Here is a 9,125-nt window from a genome sequence, read left to right on the forward strand (position 1 = left end):
TAGTAATTATTCACTGACCAGTTACACTAATATTTATAATCTTGACAACTTCCTCGTTCTACTCCTTGATGTAAGTCATAGAGATGATTCTCTGATATCAATAAATTTTTAAAAGGGTCAACAGGAGATCTACTGCTTTGAGAAGATTTTTATGGGAGAAGTGATATGATCAAATATTTGTGCTTTTGACCAAGATCTTTCTATGTTATGTCTATACTGAGGAAGAAGTCCTTTACATGGGAAAACACTAGGCATGAAAGGAGCTCCATTCAGGAAGAAAGGAGTTGAGGAAGTTATTTAGGCCTGAATGTTTGTCCAGGACAGCAATTCTCTAAGCATGGTTCATGGAATACATAATACTCTTTAAAAGGAGCCTATGAAGTCAAAGATGATCTAGCATGCAAGATTTTAATGTAGCAAAGAACAAAAAGAACATTGATAATAGTTTCAAATTTTACATCACAATTAACCTTTAAGAAACTTCCACTTGCCTATTTGGGTGTAGTATTGAAGAAGTATACATATAATTATTTGAAAAGACTATTAAAATACTCCTCTCTTTTCAAACTCTATACCTGTATGAGGCCAGATTTTATTCATATGCATCATCCCAAACTAAACATTACACCAGTTTAAATGCAGAAGCAGATATGATATGTCCATTGTCTTCTATGAAGCCAGACTTTGAGATTTTCAAAAACACTCATCTCACTAATTTTTGTTTTAAAAATATAATTACTATTTTTCGTAAAGAGTTATAAAAGTTTAATGGGTTTACAATAGTAAAACCCGTATCATTTTATGTCAATTGATAAGTGTTTTTAAAATTTTTCCATTTTAATTTCTAAATGATAATTAGAAACAGCCATAATATTAATAAAAGCTCTTTTAGATCCTCAATGATTTAGATCAGGGTACAGGACTAATGAGATCACAGAATTTGATAATAACTAATACAGGACTCAAATGGAGATGTGTTAAGTATGAATTGGTAAGTTTAAATTTATTTTGCTTATAAGGCCATTGTCATGGAAGGACCAGGCAAGTGAAAAGCAACAAAAGACAGTTGATTAGTTAGGAATGACTGTGTTCAAGATTTTTAATGGAGAAAAATAAAAGAGAGCCTTTGAGATGGGTCTGTTCTCAAACTCATTAGGATGTGAGAACAGAAAGGAGGATAGGGTATAAGCACAAAGAGGAGTAAAGTTATTTTGCCCCTTGAATTCCTTACAGACTGGTTCCAAATAGGAAAAGGAGTACGTCAAGGCTGTATATTGTCACCCTGCTTATTTAACTTATATGCAGAGTACATCATGAGAAACGCTGGGCTGGAGGAAGCACAAGCTGGAATCAAGATTGCCGGGAGAAATATCAATAACCTGAGATATGCAGATGACACCACCTTTATGGCAGAAAGTGAAGAAGAACTAAAGAGCCTCTTAATGAAAGTAAAAGAGGAGAGTGACAAAGTTGGCTTAAAGCTCAACATTCAGAAAACAAAGATCATTGCATCCGGTCCCATCACTTCATGGCAAATAGATGGGCAAACAGTGGAAACAGTGGCTGACTTTACTTTTTTGGGCTCCAAAATCACTGCAGATGGTTATTGCAGCCATGAAATTAAAAGACGCTTACTCCTTGGAAGGAAAGTTATGACCAACCTAGACAGCATATTAAAAAGCAGAGACATAACTTTGTCAACAAAGGTCCATCTAGTCAAGGCTATGGTTTTCCAGTAGTCATGTATGGATGTAAGAGTTGGACTATAAAGAAAGCTGAGTGCTGATGAATTGATGCTTTTGAACTGTGGTGTTGGAGAAGACTCTTGAGAGTCCCTTGGACTGCAAGGAGATCCAACCAATCTATCCTAAAGGAGATCATTGTTCATTGGAGGGACGAATGTTGAAGCTGAAACTCCAATACTTTGGCCACCTGGCGTGAAGAGCTGACTCATTTGATAAGACCCTGATGCTGGGAAAGTTTGAGGGCAGTAGGAGAAGGGGACGACAGAGGATGAGATGGCTGGATGGCATCACTGACTCAATGGACATTAGTTTGGGTAAACTCCCGGAGTTGGTGATGGACAGGGAGGCCTGGTGTGCTTCGGTTCATGGGGTCGCAAAGAGTTGGACACGACTGAGCTACTGAACTGAACTGAACTGATTTACTTTTGACCTATATTCACCAGAAGCTGGGTAAGTCTAGCAAAAGTGGCAGAATGTCTTAAGAGACACTGAAACATTATTCTATGCTGGACACTGAAAGAGATGAATTTAAGCAGGTCACATGATATTTGTCTCTAGAAGTCAGATCTCCTTATGCACCGAAGGATTGGTAGGCTACAGAATCAGATACTTTAGCAACAGCTTCCTCATATTCCTCCATCATGTCTTGAAATTAAGGGCTTAACAGATATAGCTGATGAATACACCAGTACTGAAGTAAAAAGGTGGTACCAGTGGAAATTTAAAATAAATTATGAATGTAAGAATAAATATGAAATAAATATTAGAAAGAAATGCTAAAGTTTTCCTGATAACGCCCAACACTGCTGAAAATATTGCTTCCCTACTCACCTCTTTCTTCTTCTGCATCAGTGCTATTCAACAGAAATATAATGCAAGAAAAACCAAAACATGTATCACAGAAGCAATTTAAAATTTTCTAGTAGTCACATTTCAAAAAGTAAAATGATTATGTGAAATGTATTACTCATTTTATTAACCCAATGTCTATACAGTATTATCATAACTCATGTAATAAATATAAAATTTTTCATAAGATAATTTGTATTCTTTCCTTCATAGTAGGTCTTCAAAATATGGTGTACATTTTACACTTACAACATGACTGAGTTTGGACTAGCTAGATAGCAAGTACAAAATAACTACTTAAGGCTTGTGGCAGATATGCTGGGCAGCTCAGATCCATTAGGTAATAATTTCAGACTTTCATAAGCAGCTTTAACTTGAGGCCTTAAATATCCATTTTGGGTTTGTTATTGTTCTTATTTTCCTTCTCACTGTGCTAATAAAACATAATAGATGTCAAAATTCTCAGTTTCTTTTCTTTCTACTGGGTGTTTTAGGTTGGCACTTGCACTTATTTTTGGATCTTAAGATACGTGTTTCCATGAATTATTTAAATATAAGTAAAATTTACTTTTTATAATTTATCTTATCTCAGGAATTAAACATATCACTGCTCCCTCTATTCTGGTTTTGATTGTTGTTTTTGGTTTTCTGTTTGAGGCTTATTGATAAAATGGTAGTGCTTTTCTCCAATATTAAAGCTGCTGTTCCATTTGTTTTATATATTTTTCTTATTCTAAAAGAACTAGCAACTTCATATTTAATTTATGTACTTTGTACATGGCCCTCAGTTTGGGTTTGTGTGATGTTTTCTCATGATTTGAATTAGGTCATATACTTTTAACAGTACCACCAAACATAACGTTGTGCCCTTTGTGTGTCATCTCGTGTCACCATGCCTTATTATTGGTTATGTTAATGGTGGTTATTCGTTAAGGTAGTTGTTTTCAGTTTCTTTCACTGTAAAGTTACTATCTCTCTGTTTGTGGTTAATTAATAGTTTATGAGGAGATATTTTGAGTTCACACAAATTTTGTTTCTCATCAAACTTTCACTATTTTTAGTATCCATCAGTGCATCTAGCCTACATCAATTATTACCATAGTGTGTGCTTTAATAGTGAATATTCTATTTCCCTCTTTCTATATGTATCAATTGGAATTCTACTCTCAGAAAGAGTGGTTCCTTCTTTTTTCTTTATTTATTTGGTGATTTACTTATATCAGTATGGATGGACTTATGGATGTTTACTTTATTCTATGGGTTTAAATCCAATACTATCTTTTTTCCTTTCTATTTTGCATAAAATATTCCAACTTTGACTATTAGGAGCTCGTTAAGGTTAACTACTATGTTCTTTCAACATTCCCCATACTTTTTTTTAAATTACTTTACTGAAGTTTAATTAACATAAAAAAGCTGTACATATTCACTGGTTTCTTATCACCTTTAAGATAAATTTTAAACCTCTTCATGTGGCATGCAAAGTCTCTCATGAGCTCCTGTATGTTTACTATTTAGTCTCATTTTCTTTCAGTGCTCATTCACAAACATAAACCATCAGGATAGTTTCAGTTGCTCAAATAAGCCATGTTTTCCCTTCTCCTTAGGCCTTTGCATATACTGTCCCACACCCTGGAACTCTGTTCACCTCCACACTGTCCCATGAAGATGGGAATATTAGTATTATTTGAAGTTTTGTTCCTACTCTCTGACTCTTTCTCTTGATGCTTAAGAGAGAGGGCAAAACCAATACAATATTGTTAAGTAAAATAAATAAATAAATAAATAAAAATAGAATTAAAAGCAAAAAAAAAAAAAAAGAGAGAGGGCTGAAAATATCAAGTTTTAAATGTTTGGTTGCTGAAATAATCTTAATAATAAGAACAAAAGAGATTTCTGTAGACCATGGGGAGTTTGTTTTTAAACTATTTAACCTTAACTTGAAGATGGCCTATCCATTTTTTAATTGCCCTTTCTAGGCCATAACTTGCCACTACAAATTTTGTGTTTTTAAAAAGAACATTTTTATCTTCATGTTTTTAAAGTCTTATATCTCAATAATTTTATTTTCAAATTTCTTTCCAAAACATTATTACACAGATACAAACATGTATTTATCTTCACACCATTAAACTCTGAATTAAGCCTTTAAAAATGTCTTTTCAACGGAAAAAACAAAAACATTTTTCAATATACTATTATCAAAATATTTGTGAAGGATCTTTAATAATAACCTATCTCCACATGTCTTTCTTAAATTGAGATATATAGTTACATTTAAAGAAATAGATGGTATACACCTGTAAAATCCTTAGAAAATTTTCAATAAAAGAACCATAAAATAAGTTCCTTTTTACTGTGTATATTGATTTTATTTTAGAGCAAATATAAGAGGTAAAATGCAAGGTGCTGTGGTATGTAATGCTATGCTATGCTAAGTCACTTCAGTCGTGTCCGACTCTGTGTGACCCCATAGACGGCAGCCCACCAGGCTTCCCCGTCCCTGGGATTCTCCAGGCAAGAACACTGGAGTGGGTTGCCATTTCCTTCTCCAATGCATGAAAGTGAAAAGAGAAAGTGAAGTCGCTCAGTCGTGTCCGACTCTTAGCGACCCCATGGACTGCAGCCTACCAGGCTCCTCCGTCCATGGGATTTTCCAGGCAAGAGTACTGGAGTGGGGTGCCATTGCCTTCTCCGGTGGTATGTAATAGAGCAACAATAAAGATAAAATCATAAAAGAGAATATTTGGGTTGACTTTTGAAGAAAAGAATTAGGAGGCCCATGGGGTAGTTTCCAATATATTCTGCATCCTAAACATTTAGCATCACTTAGTATATTTCTCTCCTACACTTTCAATTCACTTGAGTTGAAAGATAATGATGACTGACTGCTGAAGAATTGATGCATTCAAACTACGGTGCTAGAGAAGACTCTTGAGCATCCCTTGGACAGCAAGGAGATCAAACCTGACAATCCTAAAGGATCAACCCTGAATATTCATTGGAAGGACTGATACTGAAGATGAAGCTCCAATATTTTGGCCGCCTGATGCGAAGAACCGACTCATTGAAAAAGGCCCTGATGCTGGGAAGGACTGAGGACAAGAGAAGAAGGGGACAACAGAGGATGAGATGGTTGGAAGGTATCACTGACTCATGAGTTTGAGCAAACTCTGGGAGATAGGAAGGACAGAGAAGCCTGATGTGCTGCAGTTCATGGAGTCACAAAGAGTTGGACATGACTTAGTGACTGAAAAACAAAATGTAAATTGAAATGTTGTATTTTTAAAAATATAGACATAAAGGAAAATGTAAATGATCTGGAATATTTTCAGTTTGAATGCACAATACTGTTGGAAAATTTCCATTCAGAAATCTAAAATTGAAGTAATATGCAAAAGAATATACAACAAGGAGCTCATTAGAGGGTTGATAAAGTAACTTCTCCAAGGGGACTTCCTTATGTGTATTGGTTTTTTGCTGTGGTCAAAACCGCAGATGAACATAAGAAGTAGTTTGAAACACTTACCCCTACAGAATAAGGCAGTGAATGAATCTTGACAATATGAAGTCTACTCATTTCCCCACACATCCAGCCTGGTCTCAACACTATTAGTCACATAACTAGCCAGCAGGACTTTATGTGCTATGGGAGAATCTGAGAAACAATCTCATTGCCAAAGCAACTTCAGTACTGCTTACTATAAGTAGAAAAAAGGCACTAGGAGAAGTACTATTTTGAGCCACCTGAAAGAGCAACTGACACAACAAGGCATATTAACTGATTTGAGGAAATCACTGAGGTTGGAAAGAGTTCATTGAATATACTCTGCATCCCACCCCACATCCAGCTTCTGAGGAACTGAAAGCAGTGATTCTCATTTACATAAACTGAGAATGATTTTGTTGAAATAATTTATAGAAAAGAAATATGTCATAAGTTAGATCTGTATTCAAGTATGGAAATTAAGACTCCTGAAAAAATTCTAACTTTGTGAATTATACATACAGATCATTTATAACCATTAGATTAAAGAGTAGGGTGCCTACTGGACCTACAGAATCTCTGACAGGAAATAGCACAACTTGTACTAGTCTCATATTTGGAGTTCTCCTTATCTCCATTGAAAAGGACTTAAGTTTGCTAGGTAATAAGAACAGAAAATAAGTTAAAGCTAACTAAAAAGTCACAAAATAAACTGAAAAGCAAAGAGAAAAAGGACATTTCTAGAATCCATCTTAATAGATTTTTGGAAATGATTTTAAAGAGTCTCCTATGCTTCATTTTATTAATATTTTAGTATTTGGATTTATTTTTCTTAAAGGGATATGGAAAACATTTAACATTTTTTAATCGGAGCTATGGCAGATGAGATTTGTGCATTAGAAACAGAAGTCAATGACAGAGGAGGATAGTAGCAGATGTCAGTGTTTTGCTCATGTCCAATTTGCACTCACCATCTCAGCATATTCCTGAAGGAAGCATCAGCAACTCTCCATTGAGCTTTTTCTCAGCCTGTGAATGGGTCACTACTGGAGTTTGAGTATTAATATCTCCTCTCTGCCTAGGACAGTGGGAGTTAGAGGGGATCTTTTATCCTTTTATCACAGCTTCTTTTATCCTTGAGTAGATAACTGTGGGCCCCAGTCATGCAGATGGATTGAGGACATCATAATTCATGAGTTAGCTGCTCCATAATAAATAATGTACTGGTTCACTTTCTTCCCTGTCTCATTTTTTCATTCCTGTACCAGGGTTTCCAGATTCTAGAATCATCTTCCACAGAAACAACTTTCACCCAAATTCTTATCTCAGAGTCTAAAGCTGGGGAAACTCAAACTAAGTGAGTTTCAGACCTGACAGTGGTTTTAGGAAGCAGACTCTAAGAATGAATTCTAAATAGGATCAATTTCTGGCTAGATAGTAACAAGGAACATACTGCTACTAGTAAGTGGAGTAGTGATAATCCCTGGAGTGCCTTAGCTTCATAATGCAAAAATTCTTATAAGTGGAGATTTGAGAAGGTATAGGGCAAAGAATATATATCTGATTATGTAACAGCTCTAGTACTTGCACTTGAAAGCTATGAAGATAGTAGTAATGATACATCTCATGACACTGGTTGATTGCCATATTCATTAAAGATAAAAATTCATATGATTCAGGAATAGAATAAACAAATATAAAACAAGAAAAACTGCACATCAAGAATCCACATAATGATCAAACAATTATAAAATTTAAGAAATATTCTCATTAAACTTGGGTCAAATATACACAGATTATAGTTACAGGGTTATAGCATTACTTTTACACACTGTGCTGGACCTCTTAGAGAATTCAATAATAGAAGAAAAATGTGGGATGTATTAGAAAAGAGAAATGAAAACACAAAACCATTCTTATTTTACAGTGATATTATTGATTGCATATACAATTTAAAACAAACTAGTATACCTAGTAAGACTGGTCAGCAATTTTGCCAGATGCAAATCAATATACCAAAAGTCAATGCAAGCCTAAAATAAGCAGGCTGAAAATGTAATAGAAAATATTTAAACAGCAACAAAAATAAGATGCCTAAGAATGAATCTCAAAAATAAAGATATATGAGAACTTTTTAAAAAGTCACAAAGGATTACTGAAAGACAGAAGTTATATAAGAATAAATGGAGAGATATACCATTTACATTGATGAAACCATTGAGTATATTAAAGATTACATTTCTCTTCAAAATATTTGTTAAATTCAATGCAATTCCAAAAAAATTCTAACATCCTTTTTCAGTTAATAAGCTAACCCCCAAATCCTTATGGAAGTGCAAAGATCAAGAGTAACCGATATAAATTTACAGATTAAAACTACGAGTGTGTGAATACCCATATAAAATAGCAAGAAAATTTAGAAACCTAAAGCATTTATTGATATAACACTATATAACACGGGGACAGACATATCTGGACATACAGATCATAAATGAAAAATTATTGAATGAGTGTTTCCAAAGCAATTGGTTATTCACATGAAACTACTACAATTGTATCACTATCTTACAGCATGTGAGATGCAGTTCATGCTATACATAAAACTTAATTTTACATAGATTAAAAGCTTAAATACAAGCAGCAGCAACATCCTAAAACTTCTGAACCTTAGGAGCTCTTAAGGTAGAAAATTATTTCTTAAAAAAGGCCACAAACTTCTAAGAACATAAAGCAAGAGACTGATAAATTGAACCATATTAAAAATTGTAATATGAAGAAATGATGACATTAACAGCATCATAAGATAATACTAGAAAAAAAATCCTTCAAAATGTATCACTGAATAAAAATTAGAACTTATAAATTGCTGACATTTATTAACCAATAAGAGAGTTGGACTGTGAAGAAAGCTGAGTGCCGAAGAATTGATGCTTTTGAACTGTGGTGTTGGAGAAGACTCTTGAGAGTCCCTTGGACTGCAAGGAGATCCAACCAGTCCATTCTGAAGGAGATCAGCCCTGAGATTTCTTTGGAGGGAATGATGC

The sequence above is a fragment of the Bos indicus x Bos taurus genome, chromosome X (genome assembly GCF_003369695.1).
Source record: "Bos indicus x Bos taurus breed Angus x Brahman F1 hybrid chromosome X, Bos_hybrid_MaternalHap_v2.0, whole genome shotgun sequence".
NCBI classification, from domain to species: domain Eukaryota; kingdom Metazoa; phylum Chordata; class Mammalia; order Artiodactyla; family Bovidae; genus Bos; species Bos indicus x Bos taurus.